Source organism: Bos grunniens, chromosome 4 (genome assembly GCF_055505025.1).
Source record: "Bos grunniens cultivar Pamir isolate PY7600 chromosome 4, Bosgru_T2T1.0, whole genome shotgun sequence".
In the NCBI taxonomy this organism is placed as follows: domain Eukaryota; kingdom Metazoa; phylum Chordata; class Mammalia; order Artiodactyla; family Bovidae; genus Bos; species Bos grunniens.
Genome location: NC_141168.1, coordinates 19,613,903 through 19,629,788, shown reverse-complemented (window position 1 = coordinate 19,629,788; position 15,886 = coordinate 19,613,903). Strand labels below are relative to the sequence as shown.

General features: G+C 42.9%; 1 protein-coding gene across 4 annotated transcripts in view; it reads left to right on the top strand.

Moving 5' to 3' along the window:
• CHRM2 (cholinergic receptor muscarinic 2) overlaps window positions 1–15,886 on the top strand; it is a 759,729-nt gene that overhangs the window by 591,008 nt on the left and 152,835 nt on the right. For 2 of the 4 annotated variants that reach the window (XM_086395412.1, XM_086395411.1), the window contains 2 exons: window positions 4,045–4,593; window positions 4,859–5,025. The gene's annotated coding sequence lies outside the window, so the exon portion shown is untranslated. Of the gene's footprint in view, window positions 1–3,867; window positions 4,594–4,858; window positions 5,118–15,886 lie in introns of those variants that run through there. The other 2 variants (XM_086395414.1, XM_086395413.1) reach the window with 2 other exon arrangements.

The following is a 15,886-nucleotide window of genomic DNA, read 5'->3' as shown; positions in this document are numbered from 1 at the left end:
GAATCTTATCTCCATCTGAGATTATGGCATCTCACTCAGGCTGTGAAAAGGGGAAATTTAAGCTATTTGTCACAGTCTCCCATGAGGTTGATGTAGTTGAAATGTTTCAGTTCTCTATCTTAGAGGTTTACCTCCAAAGAGGAAGTGGGCACTACATCTTGGAAGGAGGAATGCCCAGACACTAATGCTTCTCTAGGAAACACATGTCCCATGCGGCCTTTTCCTCTTGCATTCTTAATACTGATTTATTGCCATTGCAACCGCTTAACATCTTGCAAGGTGGTGTTTCATTTTGTCCCCCTTGTTCATATACCCTGTTTGAAATGAGCTCTGTGTTTTAAATATTTTAGAATTAGCAGCAGTAAACGTTTTCAGGCTTTGGATAACACCAACACTGCTAGGAAAGGAAGAGTTTAAAACAGCTGTGACACCAAACTTCAAGAAAAAGAAGAAGGGAAAAATAGCAAAGCATTGTTTGTTAAACTGTCACCAAGCATCGTCACTCAGAATCAGTCTCGTTTGTATATGGAAACTCCTACTGCAGGGACTGAAAAAGAAAAGCTTAGGATTTTCTAGGAAAGAGATCATCTTTTTCTAGATAAAGAATAGGAGCATTTAAAATTACTCTCTAAGATTTGTAGGGGCAATAACTACAAACAACAAGTAACTCTAAGAAGAATAGTGTGTCTATTATCGGACTGTTATTAAGATTTCAAAACAGGGAGGGCAATTGTAGCACCCATTTTAGCGATGACTGTCGCTAGTGGAGGTTCACTTTTAACCCAGAATTGTTATATTTCAAACTGAGGTCGAGGAAAAGATAGGTTTCTTTGGCAAACATCAGAAAAATCAGCCTGCCTTTCCCAAACCTCCTGCTGATAAATGCTGTACTTTCCTAGTTCGAATCCTGAACAGTTTGTGTGAGTGGGAGATGAAGACATGGCAAGGTCTCCTTGCTCTCCGCTCATTTTCCCCATATAGTCAAAGATCTCACCTTCCTTTTCTTGGTTCTTTGAAAGCAGAGAATCAAGAAAATGTTATGGCCACTATACCTGGTGGGAAACCACTTGAGCTGAACTCGTCACCCTCTTAATGTACTTATGATGACAGAGTGCTGATTTGTGCATCTAATTACTGAAGCCTAATTATTGCCACACTGAGATCAGCACAGCACAAAAAAAATATGCACCACATTCCCAGGCATGAGATTCTTCATCCCCCTTTTCCTCATGTTGGTGGTAATCTTATTGACAGTCATATTCAAAAAGGAGCTTTGTCAAATATTCTAAGTCATCTCTTTTGAGCACATGCCTGAAAGTAAGTTTTTGAGGTCACAGGTAACAAGGTTGGCCTCACAAGTGGAAATTACTAATTTCTCAGTGTTCTTTGAGGTGGAAAATAGGCATGTAGATAAGGGAAACCCATAGATATGTGTTCCATAAAGTCTGTAGAAAGCACTTTTGAAAGTGTCCCACACTGTGGGTTACTAATAAATGTAAAAGCTGTATTCCTGGGAGGGGGCCGTACTCTTTTATCTCAGAAAGTGAACTGGCTTATGAAATAAAAATAAAATGCTCTGAGTATACTTAATATTTTCTTGTATAGAAAGAGAAACTAGAAAGGGGAAAATGGTATTTCTTCTGGTCCGTGTTTTGATGGATTATGTTTAACATGCTTGTTGCATGAAATTGAGGAGCAGTAGTTTCCAATCACAAGACTCACTCCTAGATATTTTGATTTAGTAGGTCAGAGGAATGACCCAAGAATCTGTTTTTAAATCCTTACTGACAGTCTTATAGCTAATTTGCTGTATGTGAGACCTTCTTCTGAAAATATTACCTGAATGCACTCATTATTCTATATAAAAACTCATTATTCCTTCTAAAAATGGGAATGTTACTATTACTATATCCCTTTTACAGATTGAGAAAATGAGGCACATAAGGGTTAAATAATTCTTCAGAAACACACAATAACTGGCATAGATACAAGTATATGTTTTTTAAAAAGTGTTTTCAGTTATGACCTAAAAGAAAAAAAATGGACATTTTTGTTGATTGTTTGATAAAAATGCTGTTTCCATTTGCAGCTGTTCTCCGAAAGGCCATAACTATCAGGATTTCTATTAAACATGACTGTTCAGTGATTCATGGACTCTATTTTATTCAAGTCTAAGAAAATAGTCATTAGATTTCATTGGCTTTTTGCTTTATTGCTCTGTTTGGAATGTGTAGCCCTAATTGTGGGCTTCCCTGGTGGCTCAGCAGTAAAGAATCTGCCTGCCATTGCAGAAGATGCGGGTTCAATCCTTTGTTGGGAAGATCCCCTGGAGAAGAAAATAGCAACCTATTCCAGTACTCTTTGCCTGTGAAATCCCATGGACAGAGGAGCCTGGTGGGCTGCAGTCCATAGGGCCACAAGAGTCACGACTTAGTGACTAAATAACAACAAAACCCCATTTGTTAGAAGGCATTAATGATTTGAAAGAACAGAATTAACAACAGATCACTGGGTTTTCTTCTCTTTTGCTGGCTAGGGATTCTTTCCCCTTTACTTCTCTGCTTTGGGATGTGTATGTGGTTTTGTTTTGTTTTAAACATCCAAGCCAACTCCCTGAGCTTATGGAAGCTTAATAGTCAGAAATAATGAAGAGAGAAAGGAAAATCTGAATTCATTTTCAAAAGATACCCTGATGAAATGACAAAATCAGATGTTTGATGTAATGGGTCAAATGCTAGGGGAGGCTGAGGTCAAGACTGGACAGAACTGTCTTGATTTTCTAACAAGTATCTTATACTCTCCCAGTGATGATGGGAGGTGAGGGTACGGAGGCTGAAGGTAAAGCCACATGCAGTATGTAGTGCATTATTTCAGGATGACTTATATCAACCACAATAGTTTGTGCCATATCCTATCTGGTGATGGCTATGAGTTAACAGAAAGGGTAGACCTTTTTATACACACAATTTTTATTTATTGATGAATTTATATTGCTGCATATTTATTCATCTTGAGTGTCATCTGAATGTCTTTCCCTGCCAATAAGATGCTCGCATGTGTACTAAGTCGCTTTAGTCCTGTCCAACTCTTTGCGACACCATGGACTGTAACCTACCAGGCTCTTCTGTCCAAGGGATTCTCCAGGCAAGAATCCTGGAGGGGGTTGCCATTTCCTCCTCAGGGGATCTTCCCAACACAGGAATCGAACCCTCATCTCCTGTGGCTCCTGTATTGCAAGCAAATTCTTTACCACTGAGCCACCAGGGAAGCTAATAAAATGGGGAGCTTATAAAAGACAGGGGCAGTGACTATTGCTATTCTGTATTCCCTTTGACAACTAGCAAAGGCCTAGGCATCAAGATTTGAACTGAACTTAATTGGATACATCAATTAAGGTTTCAAGCTGTTTTCATTTGATTGCCAAAGGTAGATGAAAGAAAATGCAGCCTTATAGCATATCATACACTGATGCTATGCTTATATACACATACTTTCACAAAAGCAAGTCTTGTCCTCAACTATACTTTAGAATCATATTGTTTTGTATCATTTTATCTTTATCAATTGGGACTACAGCCTAAAAATAATATTCTTCTTGGAATGGATTTCTCATTAAAATTAAAAAATAAAAAGCTAAGATTGTTTTAACAGAAAAAAAAATTATATACTGATTTTTTTTCATGGAGATCCCAAATTTCATAAAGGATCATAAATACTTTGTAATCTAATGCCTATTAGTCAAAGAAAACATGGGCATTCACCCCAGTGTAAAAGAAGAAAGAAAACAGTTACCTCTTCCTCTTATACTTTTGCCAGTGTCCCAAAGAAATAAACAATCTGTGAATAGTTCAGCACGATTATATGTTTACAAAGCATAGAGGATTTATTCTAATATTTTCCCACCTGGAAAAACTGGGCTTAAGCGTCTTCGGCAATCAGAAAGCAACACCGAGTTCTTCCCAATATGTCATGTCACTTTTATAGCAATCATACTTGCAGGAATGGGACTGGGCAATGGTGGTAACTGTGAACGTTCTGATGTAGAAATTGCAGATGGAGAGCTTGGCTCTGGGGATGGACGTGGAAAGGAGCAGAAAGGAGCCTGGAGAAAAGGCTGTCATATTTGCTCAGAAGAACCGCCAAATCAGAGAGCAGAGAAGATTTCATTGGAGGAGCGCCTTCAACAGCAACTAATCCCGTCATATTGAAAGAAAATTGTAAATGTTTTCTCCAGAAATTGTCTGCCCATCGCAGCTAATCGAACACACACTGACGAATACACACACACTCTCTTTTTATACCAAAGGTGCCCGGACGCAGAGACCCGCTCCAGCGAGTGCGCGTGACACACACGGACACGCATACACACACGAACGCACACACGCCAGCCTGCGGGTTGGCCAGAGCCTTGAAACTGCAGATTCCACTCGGAGATCGCCAGAGGCACCGAACTAATTAGTAATTAGTTGCCCCTACACTAATAACTACTTCCCCAATCACTTTGGTGAAGAAATGAATCCCGCCCAGCTCGTCAGTCCAGCCAGGTCTCCGTTCTGTCTTGCTCTCCAGACTCCTCTTCTTCGTGAAAGCCAGGTTTGAAAGTCCTTTTTGCTTCTTCGCCTTTGGTGTTTTGGTGTGGCGGGCGGGGGCAGTGTCACTTTAACTCCAGTCTACACCGCCAAGGGCCTCCAGACTCGTAAAGTGCCTGGGACGCATGTGGGGTGCGCGACTCTGCTAGCGCGCGCCCGAGCCCCGCGGCTCTTGCCCGAGCCTTTGGGTCCGCTCTCTCCCCGCCTCCCCCCGCCCCACCCCTCCGAGTGTCGCGGCACCAACTAATCTTCTCCTTTTCGTTTGCAAGATCAAGGGAGAGAGCAAGCCGGCGCCCGGCCTTGGACTCTGAGCCGCGCGCCGCTAGCTCCGCGGCGGGTCAGCCCCGAACCTGTGAAGGGCTCCACGCTCCTGCCAGCCAGCCCACGCCAGGGATACTGCAGCCCGGGGAGGCAACTGGAGCTAATCCGGCGGCAGGTAAGGACAGCCAGCTGCTCAGCCCTCCGCTGGCCAGCGCCAGGGACCCTGGCACCTCCCGATTCTCCGGAACGGGCGCGGAGGGGACTGAGGTGAGGGAATTGGCAAATTCTTCCACAAGTCCAGATCCTCAAACGGAAACTTTGATTTCTGGGGCTTGGAGAACTGAGGGCAGCGATGGCGGGTCTGGAAAGCAGGAGCAGAAGAGGCAGAGCGCGGGAAGGGATGCCATTCCGCGGGTCACCGAGTCCGGAGGAATGTGGCGATGGCAGCCTGGGGGCCCGAGCCGGCCGGCGCGTCGCGCCCTCTTCCAGCCCGCCACCCCTTCCACTGTCACCAACTCCCCCTTCCTTGCGGTGTCCGCAAGACCGGGGAGCTTCGCCCTCTCCTGCCCCTCACGTTTCTTCCAGCCTGGGGTCTGGCCACGTCTCCCAGGCGTTTAGGGTGGAGGCCTGGCTCCCCGGCCCCGCACGATCCGCGGGTTCCGCTCTGTGAGCGCCAGCGCCAGGTGGCCGGAGGGAGGCTTCGCGCTGTGGTCCTAGGAGCGTGGCCAAGGGCGGGGGGGACACGAATGGGGAGAGGGTCCCAGGACCGAGCAGGAGGAAGCCTTCTGCAACCTCGTCCCATTTCGGCCCGAACATGAGGTCGGCCGTCCGCCTCGGCTAGAGGACAGGGTCTCAGCCCCAAGCCCGCGGGGTCCCGGACCGTGCCAGGGCTGCGCCGACAGCCACCTCACAATGAGCTCTGAGCCACCCCGGCGGGCTTCGGGGTTGTAGATTGGGAACGACTGCACCCACAATATCCCTTTGCCGTCCGCACCTGCGGACTCGGGCGATCACAGATAACTTGTAGCTCTCGGAACCTGCGAGGTACGGACGGTCCAAGCCCGCGCAGGGGAGATCGCGCAGCAATTCCACCTGTGCGCTCTGCCCCGCGCCCCTGAGGCGTCCCCGGCGGGGCCGGACGCTGCTTGCCTGGGAGAGCTCTGAAGAGGTCAAGACTCGAGATTCCCCGGAATCACTGACTCAGAAAGCAGCGCACACCCACTGCCTCAGCCTCCCGACAGCGTCCCCAACCTTCTCTAGCCCCCTGCTTGTCGCGTTCCTCCAGGCTGCTCTAAGCCACAAAATCGTGAAAAAGAGGGTCCACTGGGCTCGCCAGACCCACGCCTTGAGACCAGGGTTGCCTGTAAGGAAATATCTCTGGGGAGTCCCTCGGGATGGAGGGGAGGGAGGAGAGAGGAGAAACGGAGGTAAATGCCTAAGTCAAGCAGAGCTGTCGACCGACATCTCACCCGAGCCGCCCTCCTGTGTCCTTAGTCGGTTCACGGCCACGGCCCGCCTGTGACGGAGGCCACCTAGGGCTCCAAGTCGGCCCGCCCAATCGCGGGGAGCGCAGCAAGAGCACGGAGCCTTCAAGTCCTCAAGCTCCGGAATCCCCCGCACTGACTTTCTATTTCCCTTTCATCTTGCCTTTTTCTGGTTTGTGTTGCCTTTCTTGCTCTTCTTAGCGCTGGGTGGCAGTGGGTTCGTGTAGTTTGCCCATCCCCTAGTACACGCAGCAAGCGACACAACACGCATCTCCCTGCTGTACCGCACACCCGCCCGCGCTCCCGCACGCAGCCCCCGCCCCCCAATTCCACAACCCCAAGCGCCTGCGGCAAGGACCACCTCCTTGACCAGGATCACAGTCACGGCGGCGGTGGCCTTGGCTCCGAGGAGGGCTGAGCCGGCCCAGATTCCAGAGAGAAACAGTGGGGCAATGGGAAAGGCCTGGGGAAAACTTGAATTTGGGTTGAGAGTGGTGTAGGGGGAGACTCTGAGGGCAGAGGCCCCCAGCACTGTAGCTCGGCTGCAGCTGCTCTGAGGGGACCCTGAGGCTCTGGCCCCCTCAGCGCCTGCGTAGAGGAGAGCCCACCCTTAGGAAAGCAACCTCTCTCTGGGGAAGTTCAGAGAGCCAGGTCCTGGGGTGGACCAGCAGCTCACTTTGCTCCAGACCTTTCCGGTTTACCTGCCTTGAGAGGGCTCTGAAATGTGGCACCTCGTACACTGCAGCTATTCACCCAACCTTGGGCCACAGGATCCTCCTACTGTATTTTGTTGGCAATCAAATATAATATATGCATTATACTGAAAATATATAGAAGGATATATAGAGAGAGTACACTTTCATTGATAAGCAAATAATAAGGATGATGACACAGTTAAGAAACTGCAATTAGGTGTGTGTATGTGGGGTCTTTGGGGTGGTAACCACAAGGGGATAATCATAGAATTAAATCCGTAGATCACACTAAGAACTATATTAGGCTACAATTCAGAAAGTGGACTTTTTGAGACTCTTGGCAAATGGATGGAAGAATTTTGTGCCAACAATGTAGCAGCTTTGCAGGATTTGACGGCTAAGGATTCAAGAAGTAATGCTATTATCAGATGAATTTTTGTTATGACTATTATTAGTAAATGTCTAGCTGTGGCAGTACTATAAGCAACTTCTATTGACTCTACATGCTTTATTAGGCTAAACAATTATGCCAATTAAAGCTGAAAAGTAAAACTTGACCCTAAAAAGGCATGGAAGTACCAACCAACTCAGCTGACTATTTTAAAACTCTGTGAATGAGATGGGGCAGGAGTGGGGTAAAGTCCTTGGATCCCAAAATTCAGGGTGGGCTTCCTGAAAATGCTTGGTCTTCCTGTAAAAGAAAAGTGTGTTTGTTTATATAAGTGTGTTTGAGGTTGTCTGGGGGGATTGTAGGGAGAAAATAGGTCAATTTGAATATCCCTATCCTAGTTTAAGTTTAAAAGAACCCACAGAATGTGTTTGTAACTCAGCTGACTTCAGAGATAAGTGTAGGAGACTGTGCTGTGTGCTCAGTCACTCAGTCGTGTCCGACTCTTTGCGACCACACATACTGTTGCCTGCCAGGCTCCTCTGTTCATGGGATTTCCTGGCAAGAATACTGGATGGATTGCCATTTCCTACTCCAGGCAATTTTTTCCAACCCAGGGATCGAACCCATGTCTCCTGAGTCTCCTGCATTGGCAGGTGGGTTCTTTACCACTGAGCCACCTGGGAAGCCATATGTAGGAAAGCCAGCAGTCAAATGTAGGTAAAAGTCTCTTTGGAATGAGCCCCCACAGTCTGTCAATATGGGGGGGGACATCTTCACATTTAAAAACCCACATTGCTCCAAACACGATCCTATCCCCTTCTTTGCCCAGATAACCCCTAACATCTGGGGTTATCTGAACTTCTATGTACTTCAGTGGCGGTTTTACATTTCTAATTTCAGAGTAGCCAACCCTCTGAGCACAGGAGGAGGGAAGCGAAGTCTCAGAGTTTTGGGGAAAACAGCAGACCACAGAGAAGGGAGGGAGGGCAGGGAACCCGCTTTCCTGGAGAAAGACCAACAGGAGACACGTCACTCTAACCCACAGCAGTGAACAAAGGTGAAGCCAGTGTAAGAGAGGAAGAAGAGGAGGCCACTTATTCTAATAAAGGAGTTGAAGAGAGAATGGGAAGGAAAAAATGAGGACAAGAATCTGTGAGCATGCCATTACGAGCCCCATAATAATCTCCATCACTGATGTCAGTCCTTGGGGCATGCCTGTGAGAGAATGCCCATGAGCAACTGCCTAAATATGACCACTCAAACCCACTCTTACTCTTATCTTAATCTTTCTTTAGTTTACTCAGTAGGATCAAGAGACTGACAGAAACACTTTGTCACACAGTCTCCTTGAGGGACCTGGTTTTCTTCTTTTAACTTTGTATTGGAGTTGAGTTGGCATTTTGCAATGTGAGCCTGTGTTGTGTTCCTCAGTGGACTTCTCTATATCAAAACCATCTGTATTCCCCTGGTGACCCCCTGGTTTATTCCCTGTCTCCTGTTCCCATTTTGTCTACCTTCGGTTCACTCAGCAGATGTGGGGACTGCTTTCCTTAAAAGGTATCAGAGCAAGGGTACTGACCACACACCCCAAAGCTCAGCAGGGCCACATGGCGATCATGGGGACGGTAGTGTGTGTTTTGTGTGGAACAAAGGAAGCAGGTCATTTTCCCTTGGAAATGCATTTTCATATAGTGTGTTCTAAGTCTCTGAAACTGTCCTAAGCACTTCACATGTATGATATCATCTTTCTGTCAGGGCTTTATCCCCAGCGTTTAAAAGAGTGTCTGTCTTCTAGGAGTTTATTAACTATTTGTTGAATGAGTGAATTGATGAACCAGTTTCTTATTGTATCACAGCCACAATCCTATGAATTAGATGTTAGTGTCCCCATTTTACAAATGAGGAAACTGGCTTTCAGAGGGGTCGGGTAATGACCCAAGATCACACAGCTAGTAAGTCGCAGTCCCTGGATTCAAACAAGGGCTGTTGGACTCTAGTCTTTGGACTCGTGTTGGAATCCAGGCTTTGTCTTACTCTGTGGAGATACAGTGTACGTGTTCCCCTATGTTTGAGGAAATCACAACTCTGGTGTTTAGAGTCCAACAGTGTTCTCCCCACTCCTTCAGTTAAACTGTGTATTCTGGTTGTATTCCCTAAAGCCTAAGCAAGAAAGATTCATTGCCAACTAGATTCTTCTGTTGGCATAACCTGCTTGACCCAGTGATTGCCTCTGGCAGAGGAAAGTAAGGGCACAGAAATTACCTGGTATTTTGGCAGATGCTATTTTCACCTGTAGCAACACCAAGATTTCCTTTTGTCTGGTGCAGGAGGATGAAAGAGTTTTTGATAGTACCCAATTCAACTCACCTTAAGTGTTTAAGTGAGTAAAGAGGTTTTCCATTGTGATGCAGTTAACCAAGAACTGCCTCAGAGTATACACATTCCCACTTTCCTCTAGTTGTCTCTCCACATGAGTTCCTCTTTCTTTATATTAAGATTGTTTGTGCTTGAAGTTCTGAGTTTGAATGGCAGGTTTTGATTTTAGTTAAAACTGATCATCCACCTTTGCTTTGAAAAGCATAGTGTGACTTTGTGAACATATGATTAGCAAAGTGTGTGAGGCTTGTTCTGACTGGTTTGCCTCCTTCTACACTTGATATATTCTTGTCTTTATTTCATTTCCCTTTTTCTGCACACATGTTCAAGCTCCTTCTTTTATACTGTGACCTAAATATACAGTCATCTTAACTGGTGCTGTTACCATGGTAATGTTTCATGGTAGATAAGGGTACACACTAAAAAATCAGTCTCTTTCATTAGCAATGGAATTCCTTCTTTGTTTTTCGCCCCCCTCTCCCCAATCCAAGCTTTCACTGAATGGCGCCCTCTGGTGTCCGGTAACAGGAAGCACACTACTGTGGATTGGGCAAGAAACATTTTTTAAAATTGAGAGAATTTTTGTTTCAATAATTTGAGGTGGACAAAAGCAAGAAAGACTCTTATTAATTAGTATGTTTCTAAGTAAAAATATTAGTAGAAAACATTCATTGCCTGAACATATTAAGTACTGTTTGCTGTGTAGAGTTCTAGAAAGTTATGGGAAATGGATATTTATGATCCTTATGTGTTTAACATTATTGTGAAAATTTTTCTGTGGGATTTACAAAGACAGTTTTGTTATGGGAGATATTGAGATATCTCTGGATGAGATATCTAAGCTAATGGATTGTTTCGTATGTTTAAGTCTTTAAAATTTCAAAATGGAAGTGTTCTGTCTTTAGAATGGGAACATTGTTTTTGCTGGATAGGATATATAATAGTGTTGATGATGATGATGATGATAAAATAATATTTGCATGTGTAATTTGTTGTTTTGTTATTGGAGAAACTTGAAAGTTTTGCTCTTTATTATTGTGTGAATATATAATATGCATATTATTATTATTTACAAATCACATGACACATTAGAAGTAAGGTTGACATGCTAGAAGTATCTTCTTTCTTCCTCACTCCAGTTCCACTGTCACCATCTGAGTCATCAAATCAAACATCTCTTAGATTTGTCTGGACTTCATCCTCTCTTCTCCATCCACACATCTTTTTTAGATCCTCAGCGTCTCTTACTTGAACTGTCACCAGAGCCTTGTGTTTCTATGGTCTCCCACCTTCAGTCTTTCTCTAGTACAATCTATGCCTCGCATTGCTGGAATAACCTTTCTAAAATGCAAATCTGAACATGTTATTCTCTTGTTAAAAATTCTTCACTGTCTCAACTGTCTAGGATAAACTAAAAATCAAATCCACATGAGATCTTCCATAGATGACCAAAGCCTTTATTCCAAGCTCTGTTAGCCACTTCTCCATTCCCCTTCTACACAAGGAAATAATACATATATATAAATAGCTTAGTGTAATGACTGACATAGAGTAAATGCAAAGTAAATATTGGTCAAATTTGTTTTCTCTTCATTCTTCTCTTTTTCCTCCTTCTCTTCATTTAATTTACTATTAGTATAAAACTAATAAGCAGTAATAAATATAATACTTAAACTAGTCATTTCCCTAACTAATAATAATAGGTAAGAAAAGCTATGGTGTGGCAGATATTTTGCCGAATATTTAGCATCCTATAATTTCATTTAATTTCTCACAATCAGGTACATTGCTGTATGGGATTGGCAGAATTGTTTTCTTGGATATTAAAATGAACTGTTTACAGAATGGTTAGCCTGCAAGAGTTCTAGGCAAGTTGAATGATTTTTACCTGGTACTGGTAATGGGGCACTAACCAGAATTTGTTAGGGATGCTGATAATGTCTGTATTGAGAACAGAGGCCATATTTGCATACATGACAGTGATATACATTTCAACTGTGTTAGAATCAGAGCTTTACAGAGCATTATTTTTCCCCAGTGTTTTGAGCAGATAATAGGTAACTCTATTAATGTGCATAATCCCCCATTCCATTTTATTGTATCAAGGAAATTATAGGCATCTCCATAGGTCAAATAACTAGTTTAGAGTCAAATTTCCAACCCGTGGCTAATGTGCAGCAAAAACAAAACTGAAGATCTATGTTTTTAAGATCAGTGAAAATAAACAGCAAACTGTGTGGAAGCAGAGCATTATTTTGAAGTCATCTGGATTTACAGGGTTCAGTAGAGCAGAACTTCTTGTTTCTGAAGTTGAGGCTCCTAGATCCCTTCAAATGTTTATCTCATGGAAGAAATGGATCTTTTTCAGCAGTCCACATTCATCATCAACCAGATTCTGAATTATTTGAATCAAATCACCTCTGTCTTCTAAGAAGTCTTTCAAAGAGTTTCATTCACTGGTTGAGTCCTTGAAATACCCTATTCTTCTTGAAGAGATTCTGGGTCGGCAGATTTGGGGCCAGACCCAAGAATCTGTGTGTTTAGCACCTCATGTGATACTGAGGTGGGTAAACACAGGACTACATTTTAAAATAAGATCAGATGGAAGAACTGGCATCTAAAGGGCAATGGAGAAGTACAAAGGTTGGATAACAAAGGTTGGATAACCAACCCAAAGGCTGCTACCAATATCATCAAGAGTCTTCCTTGTATGAGGCACTGAGACTGAGAGCTTGTTTGTGGTCAGAGACTATTCGATCTTTCAGTTACATGTGATGAGTAACAACTCAGGAGAATATCCAAAGATAAAGATGATTCTCTTCTATGTCATATGACTCTGACACTTATTTGTCTAGATGGAGTATAGTCCTTACGTATACCTTATGTCCACAGAGTTAAATCAGTCCTGGTTATTGAAGAAATAAGCACTTGATGTCTTTCCATTTTCTCTGTCCAAAATTACTCATTCTCTCTGATACTTCCTTGGGAAGATGTCTTCATGGTTCCAGAGCTGCTCTGTGCACTCTCCTGTCTGGGGTTCTGTCTAGATTTCTGTTCCTAATCTAGCAGACCAAGCACCTGGCCCTCTTCCCCTTCCTCTCTTGGAGCTCTAATGCAGGAGTTCTAGTGGAGGAGAGTGGAGAAATTGTCACAAATGTTAATGGGGATACATTTCACTGTTACTGTTACAAAATGTTGGTGCACTGTAATGAACCCCAGTAGCAGACTGATATAAAACCTCCTCCAGGAAAGGAATGTTATGGTGGTTTTTCCTGATGTTATTGCTCACCATCGGTCCTGAAGTTGTCTTCCACTTTAATAAGCAAAGAATTGCCTTCCCCTACCTCATCAACTATGCCAAGTCAGTAAACAAGATGAAATAATATTGGAAGAAAAGCCTATAATTTCTTGATTATTTAATTAACTACTAAGGAACTCTTTAGAAGGAATGCAATGAGAAGCTAAAGAATTACCTAAAGGCTAATTTTTCCTACTCTCTATAAAAGCTAAGCATGGAATAATTTGATTGTCAAGAGAAGAACATAAATTTCATACAATTTCATATTGTTGAACATAATGAAGATTTTCTAATACTCTGCTCTGCTACCATATAGCCAGAGTAAAAATAGGAAATGATAGGGAAACTCTATTTAATTGTATTCTTTGGAGAGCATCAGGACATTTGGTTTCATTTTAGGAAGAAAATAAAGAGCAGCCCCAAAGGCAAAGTGCTTCCCAAATCTGCCTGCTGTTTTCTTGCTTCATCCTCAAAATTACTTTGCTACCAGATTTTATCAGTGGTGTGGGCCTTTTTGTCTTCACATGTAAGCTTAAATACTACAGACTTTTCTCTCCTTTTGTATTGTGTCCTGGGAGTACTGAAGGCAGGGAGAACAGTGGACGATGTAGGTTTAGCTTCTGTTGTCTCTGGCTGATGGGTGCCAAGCAAGGGGTCACACTTTTGCATTTACTTTAAAGTGAGCATGACTGGATATTTTTCATGACTGAATGTTTCCGTGTTAGGGAAAATTTCAGAATTTTGAATGAGATACTCTTCTGTGACAACAATAAAGACAATCAGATCAAATCAGATCAGATCAGTCACTCAGTCGTGTCCGACTCTTTGCAACCCCATGAATCGAAGCACGCCAGGCCTCCCTGTCCATCACCAACTCCCAGAGTTCACTCAGACTCATGTCCATCGAGTTAGTGATGCCATCCAGCCATCTCATCCTCTGTCGTCCCCTTCTCCTCTTGCCCCCAATCCCTCCCAGCATGAGTCTTTTCCAATGTGTCAACTCTTTGCATGAGGTAGCCAAAGTACTGGAGTTTCAGCTTTAGCATCATTCCTTCCAAAGAAATCCCAGGGCTGATCTCCTTCAGAATGGACTGGTTGGATCTCCTTGCAGTCCAAGGGACTCGCAAGAGTCTTCTCCAACACCACAGTTCAAAAGCATCAATTCTTTGGCGCTCAGCCTTCTTCACAGTCCAACTCTCACATCCATACATGACCACAGGAAAAACCATAGCCTTGACTAGACGAACCTTTGTTGGCAAAGAAATGTCTCTGCTTTTGAATATGCTATCTAGATTGGTCATAACTTTCCTTCCAAGGAGTAAGCATCTTTTAATTTCATGGCTGCAGTCACCATCTGCAGTGATTTTGGAGCCCAAAAAAATAAAGTCTGACACTGTTTCCACTGCTTCCCCATCTATTTCCCATGAAGTGATGGGACCAGATGCCATGATCTTCGTTTTCTGAATAAAGACAATAAAAACAGTGAAATCATAGCCACTCTTTCTTGAGTGTCTACCACAGTTTAGACCCTGTGCCATTTTCTTTATGTATACTATTCCTATAGCTTGCACCAATCCGATGTGATAGAGGGTTGTTTTTTCTTTCTAAGTAAGTGCAGAAATTCTTGCCAGTGGACACAAAATAACTTGTTAAGACCTAAGAGTAAGTTCATTGCTTTGGGCATCAGTCTCACATCTAAAATCAAAGATGAGTATTAAATTTTTGTTTGTTTGTTTATTTTGTTTTACTACCATAAGGAGTTTCTTTAAAAGAATATCCAATTGTATTATTTGCCATCTAATTCTGATAAAGTCAAGGAAAAAGAGGGAAGAAAAAGGGGCACATCACACTGACTTAAGAATATGGAAACATGAAAACACAGTTTATACTTGAGGAATCAATCTTAGATATATTTAGAATCTACCTTGGCCACTCACCTCCTGGTTTAGTCTGATAGTAGGCTTCATGTTTGAAGATGCTTTATCCTTCTTAGCCCCCTGGGAGCTCTCTCTAGGTACAGAGGGGACAAAAGTCTTAATATAGCTTCTAGGTATGGAATTGCCAAGACATAAAACATGACTCTGTGAGTATTTATAAAACATATACAAATATATATAGGAACACTTTTGTTGACTATGAAAACACTATGTGTTGTTAAAATATTATTTGATCTTCTGTTTCCTATTGTGCTACCTATTCCTTTTCTTTGCAAGACAACTGCTATGACTTAACATTAACCTCCACGTTGCATATGTAAAAGGCCAAAGCAGCTAATTATTCTGAGGGATAAAGCATCAGTGGATTAATTCTATTCCTGTTTACATGCCCACTGTCAACTCTTAACTATTCGTTTGTGTGTCCTAAGTCTCCAGGAATCATTAGTGTCTATTGGTAAATGATAATACCAGCTAATTTTTTTTATAATTAATTGAAATTTCACACTCTTACATTTCAATATCAGTCAATATTTTTACATACTGACACTTTTAACCAAGGAGTATCTTTCACAAGGGAGCAACAGCAAGGCCCTCATTAATTAAAGTGATAATTATTCTCCCTTGCAGTTAGTTACATAACACATTCTTCAAGAAATTCACATCCTTAGCATTCCTCTTTAAACCTCTCTCATTTAAAAGAAGATTCCTTGGCTTCTATCTCTGTAGGAATTTACTAAAAATTCACATTACTTTTATTTTCGAGAAGTGATATAGAAAGGAGGTCATATTTATTTTCCAGCGTTTCCATATTCAAACAAAATAAAATGACATCGTTTCTATCATTTAAGTGTTCAG